This window comes from Neophocaena asiaeorientalis, unplaced genomic scaffold, assembly GCF_003031525.2.
Source record: "Neophocaena asiaeorientalis asiaeorientalis breed wild unplaced genomic scaffold, Neophocaena_asiaeorientalis_V1.1 scaffold119, whole genome shotgun sequence".
NCBI lineage: Eukaryota > Metazoa > Chordata > Mammalia > Artiodactyla > Phocoenidae > Neophocaena > Neophocaena asiaeorientalis.
This window is the reverse complement of record NW_020175821.1, coordinates 190,658-204,476: the sequence shown is the minus strand read 5'-3', so window position 1 is coordinate 204,476 and position 13,819 is coordinate 190,658. Positions and strand designations below refer to the sequence as shown.

General features: G+C 38.6%; 2 non-coding genes across 2 annotated transcripts; both read left to right on the top strand.

Annotated features, from left to right (window-relative positions):
• The first annotated feature begins 10,921 nt into the window (after positions 1–10,921).
• On the top strand, positions 10,922–10,994 carry TRNAG-UCC (transfer RNA glycine (anticodon UCC)). Its single transcript has one exon. It is a non-coding gene; the product is annotated as a tRNA-Gly (tRNA).
• A 1,796-nt stretch (positions 10,995–12,790) lies between these two features.
• TRNAG-UCC (transfer RNA glycine (anticodon UCC)) lies at positions 12,791–12,863 on the top strand. The gene has a single exon. It is a non-coding gene; the product is annotated as a tRNA-Gly (tRNA).
• Positions 12,864–13,819: the final 956 nt, after the last annotated feature.

The window sequence follows — 13,819 nt, the reverse complement described above, 5'->3', positions numbered from 1 at the left end:
AAGATAATAACACACAGTATTGACTACGGTTCCTTCAACAATGAAATCCAAACTAAAATAGCTTCTGTGAAATGAGAGTCCAATACTTGGTACTTACTACTCTCTGATTCCTGGCTCACACCCTTGTTGTCCTCACATCCCATCATACTGAAGAGCACGACCACTTAGAAATCTTTCTCAAACCGTGCTCCTTGGAACAATGGTATTCCACAAAAATGTGTGTTCAACATAATAGATGTTAGCAATGTTTATTTTTAAATTTATTTTAAATATATCTAGGCAAAACGGTAAACACTTTTACACAGTTATTGTCGTACACAAATCTTTAAGAAACAATGCACAACCCAAGAGAAATAAAAACATATGCTAGCACACAAAAACTGATGCACAAATGTTCATGGCAGCATTACTCATAATTATGCCAAAAAGTAGAAACAACCAAAATGCCCATCTTCTGATGAAAGTGTAAATAAAATGCGGCATATCCATACAACAGAATATTATTCAGGAATAAAAATGTATGAAGTACAGGATACATGCTGAAATATGGAGGAACCTTGAAATCATTATGTTAAGTGAAAGAAGCCAGTCACAAAGGACTTCATATTGTATGATTCCATTTAGATGAAATGTCCAGAATAGGCAAATCTATAGAGAAAGAATGTAGATTAGTGGTTGCCACGGGCCCAATGGGTCAGGGAGGAGAGGTTGGGTAGTGACAGCTAAGGAGAGCAATTCTTTTTCGCACAATGAAAACATTCTAAAATTGATGTGGTGATGGATATACAACTCTGTGAATATACTAAAAGTCACTGAATTGTACACTTTAAATGTGTGAATAGTGTAGTATGTGAATTATGCCTCAGTAAAGCTATATGTAAAAAGAAAAATAGGTATTTGAACAGATTCTTCACTAAAAAGACATCCATAAACATATGAAAAGATGTCCAATTTTATTAGGTATCAGAGAAATATAAAATTAACACGAACATGAGACACCACCACAGACCTACCAGAACAACTAAAATAAAAGATGGATAATAACATGTGTTGGTGAGAATGCAGTGTAGCAGACATACACCACTGAAAAGAACTTAAATTGTAAAGCAACATAGGAAAGCTTTGGTAGGATCTATTAAAGTTGAATATAAATATACTGTATGACCTAGCAATTCTACTCCTAGATATATATACCATGTATACACACCAAAAAATACGTATAAGAATATTCATAGCAGGATTATTTGTAATAGCTCTAAAAAGAGAATATCCCAAAAGTCCATAGAAAACTATGGTATATTTATACACTGCAATACAACACAGTAATTAAGATAAACTACAGACATATACAACATAGATAAATTGGACTAATATTACATTGAGGATAAAAACAGATACAAAAGAACACATAATAAAATAATTTAAAATGGGCGAAAGTGACGTGTTATTGGAAATTATGATAGCGATTACCTTTTGGTAGGAAAAAAAAGGCAGTAATGGGGGAGAAGGATGAGTCATGAGGAAGGCTTCTCAGGGTACTGGTAATATTTTGTTTCTTGATCTGGGTGCTAGTTACATGGATATGTTTACTTTGTGATAACTCATCTAGTTATATATTTATTATTTGTACTTTCCTATATAAATATATATGTATAAAAAATACTGTACTTTGGTTTAAAAGTTTATTTTTAAAATGTGAGGGAGAAAAAGAAATGGTACACAATAGCAAAATAACTGACAATGCCAAGAAAGTTTGACCTGTCATTTACCCAGAGTATTTTCCAACAAACAGTTACACAGAACATGTATTGCCAATTAAATAAATGCTGGTCTATGTTGTGAATCCTGTCATTTTGTTTCAGCATATATTTGTGATATTTTATTTATTACATTGCATATTTATACCACTCTTAGTTATTCCCCACAGACCTATGGCTAGTTCATAATCCATACATGATGACCCAAGCGAGCAAAAAGCCAGACCCCTTCAATGTGAAAGTAATAATCATAGCACTTGGTTTCTAAAAAATTGGAAGGTGAGCTGTCCAACATGAAACAATTTATGATTTTCAGAGCTGCATACTTCAAGAGCAGTAGATGATTGTAAACCTGCAGTTCATGTTCTCCCCTTTGTTATAAAAATCTTTTCTGAAATGTTCTTATGCTGTAAGAAAACACTCTCGGGATTTCCCTGGTGGTCCAGTGGTAAAGAATCCACCTTCCAATGCAGGGGACGCGGGTTCGAGCCCTGGTCGGGGAACTAAGATCCCACATGCCACAGGACAACTAAGCCTGCACGCCACAACTACTGAAGTCGCACGCCTCAATGAGAGAGCCTGCGTGCCACAAACTACAGAGCCCATGCTCCCTGGAGCCCGCACACCACAACTAGAAAGAAAAATACCTGTGCGCCACAACTAGAGAGAAGCTCGCATGTCTCAATGAAGACCCCGCGCGCTGCAACTAAGATTCCCACAAAAAATAAAAGAAAATAAATTTTACAAAAAGAAAACACTCCCAACAAAATTAGTGAATAGGTTTGATGCTACATCTGCTATGAGAATCAGACTGAGCAACATGGTTCCTAAGAGTAAACAGTGGATATGTATAAAATACAAAAATACTGTTTTCATTTTTAATGTGGTTTTTAGGTTATATTTCAAAACCAAAAAAACTATAAAATATTTTTATCTTGCAATATTTTAATTATTTTTGTTCTTAATTAAACTTTTTGCTGCTTGTGGACTAACACTATATATTTATAACAAAGAAAACAGCAAAAGATTCAAATTCTGATCATTTCTTGCAATAACTAACTCCTCTGTAAAATAGTTTTGCTATATGTCAATCCATGCATTAATTATACATCTCATATATTTCATTTTTACATTTTAAAATGTTCCATGGTCAACATGTTTGGGAAACTCTGACCTAGAATTATCTTCTCAATTTTAAAATATCCCTAAACCTGCATCCATAATAACATTCTATGGTCTCAAAAGGTTAAACTTTTTAAATTCACTAACTTAATCCCTCCCCCACTTTTTTACAGTGACCATTGTCTAGATGCAGTAAGGAGTGTAATGAAATATGCAGAAAGTTCTCCAACGGAAAGGAGAAAAAAAGAGTTGATAGTAATGATAAGCAGTATACTATCATAAAGGCAGAACCACTGAGGCAAAGATGAAAACCTTAAGTGTATCGAAAAAGACCATGTTTTGTCTCAATGGACAAAAGCCAGTCAACTAAATGCCCAACTGCAAAAACAAAGCAAAACAAAAAGTACATGTACAAATAATTTTTTAAACTGTAAATATGGGTCATCAAAGATTGTTCTTTAAAAAGTAAGCACAGGGCTTCCCTGGTGGCGCAGTGGTTGGGGGTCCGCCTGCCGATGCAGGGGACACGGGTTCGTGCCCCGGTCCGGGAGGATCCCACATGCCACGGAGCGGCTGGGCCCGTGAGCCATGGCCGCTGAGCCTGCGCATCCGGAGCCTGTGCCCCGCAACGGGAGAGGCCACGGCAGTGAGAGGCCCGCGTACCGCAAAAAATAAAAAAATAAATAAATTTTAAAAGTAAGCACAAAGTTCAGGATTTTGTAGTAGCTTTGGCACTCAAACTTTCCTTTGAGGTTCACATATTTGACTTTTATATGTGTTTCCAGTAACACATAATGTATTAAAGTTGAAGAATACCTATATGCCCCAGGTAGGCTCTTGCTTCTGAAGCTAAGGCACATTCTTCCCCTGCTATTTGGAAATATGAAAATGGGATTTTGTTTGGCACTGTGATAAACACTGGGAAAACATCTTTTAAATTGACACTTCTAGATATGCAAGAAACTAGTAACATTAGTTGCCACTGAGAAAGCAAGCTGGGAGACGAGAGGTCAGGGATGGGACAGAGATCAACTTTTCATTCTATTCTCAAATTTTCAAATGTCATTATGATTACATCTTCTACATCATGTTAAACATACACAATAATTTTTGCACACATTATTTTTATGTTGAGCTGAATTCAAATGCCTTCAGATACGTTTCATTCCTAAGTCTCTGCATGAAGCCTCCTTTCTTCAGAAGTCCCCATCCTCAACCTCTATTTACAAAGCACAGTTCATGTCAACAAACACTTAAAGGATCCAAAGCACTCCCCACTGGCCAAATGTTCAAGAATAATCCATCAGCATCAGTGTAAGACATATTCTATATTTGTGATCTATGAGGTTCCCTCACATTAAGGACTAAATCTTCAGAATTACTCCTCTTTAAATAACTGTGGATCATTTGATTATATCAAAGTCCTAATAGATGTTTAAATTATTCGTACCACTATAGTACCCTGCAGGCAGCAGTGCCTACATGCTTTCTTTCTTGAAAAGCATTTCGTCTAAATTATACACATTTTCAGATAAATAAATCAACAAAATTACAACATCAGCTTTGTTCAGAAAATATAGAACATCCCTAAACCAAATGCTTTTGCTAAGCATGCTAGAAGAAAGGATCCATGTTGAACACCCTTCTTCTGAGTTGTTACTTACTTTTGAAATGACATCTTTGGAGAGCAAAAGACATTCAGTTACATCAATGCACAATGTGGCCCTAAATTACTAGTGGGTGAATTAGGCTAAATTCTTAGACACAGGCATTTTACAACGACAATCAGGTTGTTTTGTCGGTATTTAAGTTAGAGAGCTAAAAAAGAAAAAAAAAGAATCTAAGTAACAATGATGACTTTAAAAGTCCTAAACAGGTAAGTCACACTACCAAGGCACTACTCTTTCAATGTGCTGAAACAGAAATTTCTAAACATATTGTGTGAAAAACAATGACTGCAAAGTCATTTATATCATAAATTGCAAATCCAAAATACCACTAGTTCTACAATATGCAAATGTACCATATAATTTCACTTTAAATTACTCTCACTTCCTTTTTCCACTGGACTCCAAACAGGAAAGAAAATAAAAGAGTACAACTCAAGAGTTGAAAGAAAAAGAAAATGCAGGAACCTCAATCAGATCTGCATGACTCATGTTGTGCCAACTGCAAATTTCTGATTTCAAGCCTTTAAAAAAAAGAAACTTCAAGGACCCTTCAAATTATGTTCAAGTCAGATGCTTGATTAGACAATTGAATCACTTTACTGGACTTCATTTTTTTTTCTTGATTCAGATCTCTTCTCTTGCTGCCACAAATATGTTTGTTCAGTGTAAATGGAGTGATGAAGATTGACCTTTCTAGCTGAGCAGCTGGCTGAACAGGATTTTAAATGGTATGCTTAGCATTTTACTCCACTCAATTTAAGGCAAAAGGAAGTGAAATAAAAGTGCATGAATGATAGATCCACATATCTAAGTTTTATTCTAGGAATTTTTCTTTTTAAGATGTTGGGGGTAGGAGTTTTATTAATTAATTAATTTTTTTGCTGTGTTGGGTCTTCGTTTCTGTGCGAGGGCTCTCTCTAGTTGTGGCAAGCGGGGGCCACTCTTCATCGCAGTGCGCAGGCCTCTCACTATTGTGGCCTCTCTTGCTGCGGAGCACAGGCTCCAGACACACAGGCTCAGTAGTTGTGGCTCACGGGCCTAGTTGCTCTGCGGCATGTGGGATCCTCCCAGACCAGGGCTCGAACCCGTGTCCCCTGCATTAGCAGGCAGATTCTCAACCACTGCGCCACCAGGGAAGCCCTTATTCTAGGAATTTTGGAGCTTCTGTCCCACTCCTTCTGACAAAGCATCTCACATCAGGGTGAGGTATAACCGGAAGTGAAACGTTGAACTACCACCATGAGAAGTTAGGGACGCCATAACAGAATTAGTAGTGGCTCTGTCTTTTAAGAATTGTCCCTGTCTATTTTTCTGTTCTCGGAAAAAAAAATTGGACAGAAGGAAAAAAAGAAATTGCTGTGCCCTTAAACCCTGCCTAGTACCTTGACTCATTCCAGTGTCTTCTCTCTGATTTTCCATCCAATAGCACCAAAATAAGACATCCATTTCCTTCTTTTATACCTCATAACCTGACAAAAAGCAGTCTTGGAAACTCACTATTCTGGATACTGAAGACCACACATATTATACTTTCAGCATTTTGTAATATTTTTACTCTCCCTAATTCTCATCCCCCCTTACCCAGTTACTGTATACTCCTAACTCAACCCATCACTCACCCATTAAAATCATAAGTATAGGAGACTATGTCTAACTGCCTGAGAAATTACATACTCAAAGCAGCCCTCAAAAGCAAATTTCCATGAATATCTAATGAAAAGGAGAAAGAGCCTATATTTATGAAATTTCTTTTAGACCTGCTACCTGATTTTCATTCAATGCTAGCATGTGAGCAAGTGCTAATTTGCCTAGCTGATAGGAAGCTGAGTCCAATCGTTTATTCACAGCAGGCACAATGCTAGAAGCTAAGGATGCAGAGAAAAAAGACTCTTTATTCAAAGTCAGACTTCTCATTCAAAGACCTCAAAGTCTAGTGGAAAAGAGCCTCATAAGCCAACAATCATAATATTGTAGATGTGTCATGATAGGTGTATGTCCAGAGTGGCATGGGAAGACAAAAAAGCATACACCAAACTCAAGTCTAAGGAATCGTGGAAAGTTTCTCAGACAAGGTGGCATTTGATTCAAGTCTGGAGAGATCCTTAGGAGGAACAGGGGTGGGAGTGGAGGGACACGGCATTCTACTTAGAGGAAGCAGCATGTAAAAGACACAGCAGTTCAGGGAATTCTCTGGCAGTGCCATGGTTAGGACTTCACGTTTCCACTGCGGGGGGCATGGGTTCCATCCCTGGTTGGGGAACTAAGATCCCACGTGCCATGCAGTGAGGCAAAAGAGACACAGCAGTTCTGTTTGGGACGATGAAAGAGTTCTGGAAATAGACAGTGGTGATGGTTACACAATATTGTGAAGGTACTTCATGCCACTGAATTGTACATTTAAAAATGGTAAATTTTATGTTATATATATTTTATTAAAAATTTTTTAAAAGACACAGATGTCTGAGAGAGTAGAAACACCAAATAAGGTATCTATAGAGAGACTGAGTGGCAGGGAAAAGGATGGAGCTGTATCAAGGCTAGACCCTAAAGGGCTATGTGTTCCATGCTAATGGAGTGTGGAAGCTAACTCAGAAGAGGAGAAAGACTTGGAAGCTTCATGAATGATTAGGAGGCTATTAATATAATCCAGATGAGAAATGAAGGCCTGAACTCTGGAGAGGCAGTGGAGACAAAAAGGATTAACAGATTTCCAAGACTGAAAGACAAAAGAATAAAGAAAATTTGGAGGCTAAACGTGAGCGATCGGGATGAGTCTGGAATGCCTCAGGTTTCTGACTGGAACAAGGAGGCAGATGATGATGCCATTCACCCAGAGAGTGAAAGCAGGTGGACTGGGCAGCACGGTAACTTCTGCTGTGATCTTCCAAGTTTGAACCCTTGTGAATAAAGGATGAAGACCAGCAGTTAGAGGAATTGCAGGATTTCTTAAGTAGGTCTGTGGACTTTTGCAACAAAGCCCAGCTCTGTGGAGGAAGCCACTTTTCCCCACCTCTGAAAAGAACAAGCAATTCCCTGGCACACCAGAATTAAGGGATTTGATAGACTCATGCTGAATAGAGGCAGCTTCTCTGTCAAGGCCCTGAGGTTCTCAGCAGTACCTTCAGTGAGGCTCATCAAGGGTAGCATCTATCAACAAGGGTGAGCCAAAGACGAATAATATGGCACATTTAGGACTCTCAGAAATAACTGGGAGCTATTACAGGATAGACCAGAATCTGACAGGTTGGTAAGAAGGAAAGGGCAAGATGGGTTATTATCATTGGGAGAACATAAAAAGGACCTGTTTCATTCTTCCAGGCTACTGAGGCCTGGAGCTTACCAGTTAATACACATTTTAGAAAAGTGATACCATGTTACTCACTAACCCATCTGTAGACCACTCTTGGACATTCAGCAACATGGTGAGCATCTATGTCATAACATTCTTCCATAACTTCATACTTAAGGCTAAATAGTATCTGAGAATATATCATGATTTATTCAATCAGTCCCCTATTGTTGGACATTTAGGTTTGAATGGAGCTTTTCAAACTATTAAATATTAAATCCATCATCACCAATTAAGCACATTTTCATGACAACTAGGAATATCTAAGCATTTTGTTTGAAGATTCTTTGTCCATAAAATTCTCTTTGGATTTGTGTTTAAAAAAAAAACAACTTGTAAAAAAAAAAACCCTATATAACCAGCTAAAAGAATACAAAGCAATTTACCAGCCCTGATTTTATAAGAAGAAAGTAAATTGCTCACTTGTGGAGGGGGTGTTAATTTTATCAAGCCACTAGCGTACCATATTGCACAATGGAAGAGGCAGGTAATTTGCTAAAGGACACCCTGGTGGCACAAAAGAATAAATACATCTCTAGTAAGTGAACCATGTGCTCTTTGTCAGCAGGATCAAATGTATTGTTTTTTATCTCCTTTACCATCCCATGGATGCTTATTGGTCCCTTTCTGAGTTGGCAACACATGTAGGCAAAGACGCCTCTACCTGTGCCCATGCTATTCCTTCTACCTGTAATGTCCCACGGCTCCCCCAATTTCTTTTCTTTTAAATTTATTTTTGGCTGCGTTGGGTCTTCGTTGCTGCACCTGTGCTTTCTCTAGTTGCCGCAAGTGGGGGCTACTCTTCGTTGAGGTGCGTGGGCTTCTCATTGCGGTGGCTTCTCTCGTTGCAGAGCACAGGCTCTAGGCCCACGGGCTTCAGTAGTTGTGGCACGCAGGCTCAGTAGTTGTGGCTTGCGGGCTCTAGAGCGCAGGCTCAGTAGTTGTGGTGCACGGGCTTAGTTGCTCCGCGGCATGTGGGATCTTCCCGGACCAGGGCTTTAACCCCTGTCCCCTGCATTGGCAGGCAGATTCTTAACCACTGTGCCACCAGGGAAGCCCTCCCCCAATTTCTGTGCCCAAACAGCTCCTACTTACTATTCAAGACAGTTCAACTGTTACTTCTCTAGAAAGTCTACCCTGACCAGTCTCATGCTGAGCCAAGTGTCCCAAAGTATCCTGTCTATACCTCTGAATACTTAGCACAGTTTATTATGGTGTTTGACATTCACCCACCTAATCATAAGCCTGTTTAGGCTAAGACCTTGGCTTTCACTGTAACACCCTCAGGGTCTAGCACATTGCTTCATTAAATGATTGCCAAAAAACATGCTATGACTTAAAGAGCACCACAAAGTCTCACCTGCATATCAATACTCTTACCCACCAGTAATGCTTTCTATTGAGAGTAATTGAGCAACATGCCTAGCTAAAAAGGTTATGTACAGTTTTCTAATAAAATAAAACACAATAATTTTACAATGCATAATCATTGCTGTGATGCATGGTAATTAAGCAAACAATAAGTGATTGTATAAATTACTACCACTGGTAATTTCCAGGAAGGCACTGGGATGTTATACGGTGATCAACTTCTTTCTCCATCAAAGATGGGACTGATCTTAACTAGTTCTACTTCTATTTAAATGTCCCAAACTCTAAAACTGCCCTCTACTCCACAATACCTTCCCCTCCTTCTACACACTCTCCACTACAATGATTATTTTCTCTGGATATGGGATTCAGCTGAGAGACTGCTTTCTGTGAATCTGTAATGAACTGTCTGTCACCTTTACAAGCCTCACGTTCTGCCATTCCTTCCTGGGATTTTTAGGTAGACACACTTTCTTAAAGGGTTATAAGAACCTCAGACTCCTCTTTTCCTTCCCTACTTGAAGTGTCTTTTTTTAGTAAATAGGTGCAATAGGTTGAGTGGTATGAATGAAGAAAACCTGTCCTGCCTCAAAATCTCTCCCTTAGATTACAAAGCATTTCCATCATTTACACCTTCATTTAAGTTAACAAATAAACACATATACACACACCTCCTGCCACCAAAAGCAAACTAAGCAAAATAGGTTTATTGGTCACTTAGGTGGTTGAAAGAAGCTGACAATTAATCATACTGGGGGAGAGTTTCGAGGGAAAGTGAGGAAGAGGAGGAGCAGTGGGAACTCTTTTTTTTTTTTACATCTTTATTGGAGTATAGTTGCTTTACAATGGTGTGTTAGTCTGCTTTATAACAAAGTGAATCAGTTATACATATACATATGTTCCCATATCTCTTCCCTCTTGCATCTCTCTCCCTATCCCACCCCTCCAGGCGGTCACAAACCACTGAGCTGATCTCCCTGTGCTATGCAGCTGCTTCCCACTAGCTATCTACCTTACGTTTGGTAGTGTATATATGTCCATGCCTCTCTCTCACTTTGTCCCAGCTCACCCTTCCCCCTTCCCATATCCTCAAGTCCATTCTCTAGTAGGTCTGTGTCTTTATTCCTGTCTTACCCCTAGGTTCTTCGTGACATTCTTTTTCTTAAATTCCATATATATGTGTTAGCACATGGTATTTGTTTTTCTCTGTCTGACTTACTTCACTCTGTATGACAGACTCTAGGTCTATCCACCTCATTACAAATAGCTCAATTTCATTTCTTTTTATGGCTGAGTAACATTCCATTGTATATATGTGCCACATCTTCTTTATCCATTCATCCGATGATGGGCACTTAGGTTGTTTCCATCTCCAGGCTATTGTAAATAGAGCTGCAATGAACATTTTGGTACATGACTCTTTTTGAATTATGGTTTTCTCAGGGTATATGCACAGTAGTGAGATTGCTGGGTCATATGGAACTCTTGTAATGAGGCAGCAAGAGAGTGCTGGCGATGAGAGAATAAGGGATGACAACAGAAAGAGGAAGAAAACTGTGTGGAGCCCAAAGATTCACTTCGAATTTCAGTCTACAGCTGCCCAAGCATCCCTCCTTTCTTCCCCTCTTTTCTAAAAGCCAACTTCCAGGAATTCCCTGGTGGTCCAGTGGTTAGGACTCTGCACTTCCACTGCAGGGGGCACAGGTTCGATCCCTGGTTGGGGAGCTAAGATCCCACAGGCTGCATGGCACGGCCAAAAAAAAAAAAAAAACCAGAAAGAAAATGGGGACAATACCACCTGCTCTCAGACCAAGAGAAGTTAGGTGATTGCCCAGGAATACATTAACATTACCTCATCAGTCTAAGAGGTGCACTTAAAATACAAGTCCAAAGTTCAATCTTCTTCACCATGATTGAAATATTTCAGATTGAAAGTAAATTCTGGTACACAAATGTTCATAGCAGAACATAACAGCCAAAAAGTGGAAACGATCCAGTGTCTGCCAAACGATGAGTAGATGAACAAGATGTAGTATATCCATACAATGGAATATTATTCAGCAATAAAAAGGAATGAAGTACAACAATGTGAACGTACCTAATGCCACAGAACTGTACACTTAAAAATTGTTAATATGATAAAATTTGTATTTTTTATGTTTTACCACAACTTTTTTTTTAAAGAAATGAAGTACTGATACATGCTACAAGCAGGTGAACTTTGGAAACATTATGCTAGTAAAAGAAGTCATTCACAAAAGGCCACATACTACATGATTCCATTTGTATGAAATTTCCCAAACAGGCAAACTCATAGAGATGGAAAGTAGATAAGTGGTTGCCAGGAGCTGGTGATAGGAGGAAATGGGGAGTGACTGCTAACAGGTAAAGGGTTTCTTTTGGGGGTGGTGAAAATAAAAATATAAAGTGGAAATAGACAAACAACTTTGTGGATATTCTAAAAACCAGTGAACTGTACTCTGTAAAAGGGTGAATTGTATGGTAACTAAATTACGTCTTTTATATTTCACTTTTTAAAAGGCAAATGCTAGTAAACAAAGTGTGCTGATATATATCTGGGACATTTAAGAACATTTAGAAAGTCAGGATTAAGGTAAGACCTCAGAAAGTGCATAAATATCTATTTGTATATGGGAAAACAGCAATAAGTTACAAACACGACCAACATCATGAAACTAACAACAAACACATTGTTCAGAAAAAAAGTAAGATTGCCAAGATGCTAACTAAATCCACATAAAGTGAAACGTCCAAGTGTTCATTCTTAACCAGATCTGAAAGAGAAGAAAGTGAATGTCTCATGAACAGAACTTTTGCAGGGTCTCACGTTAGGGTCAAAAGCTGCTGTCTCCCTCTCCTCTTTACGTTTGGTAGTGTATATATGTCCATGCCTCTCTCTCACTTTGTCCCAGCTCACCCTTCCCCCTTCCCATATCCTCAAGTCCATTCTCTAGTAGGTCTGTGTCTTTATTCCTGTCTTACCCCTAGGTTCTTCGTGACATTCTTTTTCTTAAATTCCATATATATGTGTTAGCACATGGTATTTGTTTTTCTCTGTCTGACTTACTTCACTCTGTATGACAGACTCTAGGTCTATCCACCTCATTACAAATAGCTCAATTTCATTTCTTTTTATGGCTGAGTAACATTCCATTGTATATATGTGCCACATCTTCTTTATCCATTCATCCGATGATGGGCACTTAGGTTGTTTCCATCTCCAGGCTATTGTAAATAGAGCTGCAATGAACATTTTGGTACATGACTCTTTTTGAATTATGGTTTTCTCAGGGTATATGCACAGTAGTGAGATTGCTGGGTCATATGGAACTCTTGTAATGAGGCAGCAAGAGAGTGCTGGCGATGAGAGAATAAGGGATGACAACAGAAAGAGGAAGAAAACTGTGTGGAGCCCAAAGATTCACTTCGAATTTCAGTCTACAGCTGCCCAAGCATCCCTCCTTTCTTCCCCTCTTTTCTAAAAGCCAACTTCCAGGAATTCCCTGGTGGTCCAGTGGTTAGGACTCTGCACTTCCACTGCAGGGGGCACAGGTTCGATCCCTGGTTGGGGAGCTAAGATCCCACATGCTGCATGGCACGGCCAAAAAAAAAAAAAAAACCAGAAAGAAAATGGGGACAATACCACCTGCTCTCAGACCAAGAGAAGTTAGGTGATTGCCCAGGAATACATTAACATTACCTCATCAGTCTAAGAGGTGCACTTAAAATACAAGTCCAAAGTTCAATCTTCTTCACCATGATTGAAATATTTCAGATTGAAAGTAAATTCTGGTACACAAATGTTCATAGCAGAACATAACAGCCAAAAAGTGGAAACGATCCAGTGTCTGCCAAACGATGAGTAGATGAACAAGATGTAGTATATCCATACAATGGAATATTATTCAGCAATAAAAAGGAATGAAGTACAACAATGTGAACGTACCTAATGCCACAGAACTGTACACTTAAAAATTGTTAATATGATAAAATTTGTATTTTTTATGTTTTACCACAACTTTTTTTTTAAAGAAATGAAGTACTGATACATGCTACAAGCAGGTGAACTTTGGAAACATTATGCTAGTAAAAGAAGTCATTCACAAAAGGCCACATACTACATGATTCCATTTGTATGAAATTTCCCAAACAGGCAAACTCATAGAGATGGAAAGTAGATAAGTGGTTGCCAGGAGCTGGTGATAGGAGGAAATGGGGAGTGACTGCTAACAGGTAAAGGGTTTCTTTTGGGGGTGGTGAAAATAAAAATATAAAGTGGAAATAGACAAACAACTTTGTGGATATTCTAAAAACCAGTGAACTGTACTCTGTAAAAGGGTGAATTGTATGGTAACTAAATTACGTCTTTTATATTTCACTTTTTAAAAGGCAAATGCTAGTAAACAAAGTGTGCTGATATATATCTGGGACATTTAAGAACATTTAGAAAGTCAGGATTAAGGTAAGACCTCAGAAAGTGCATAAATATCTATTTGTATATGGGAAAACAGCAATAAGTTACAAACACG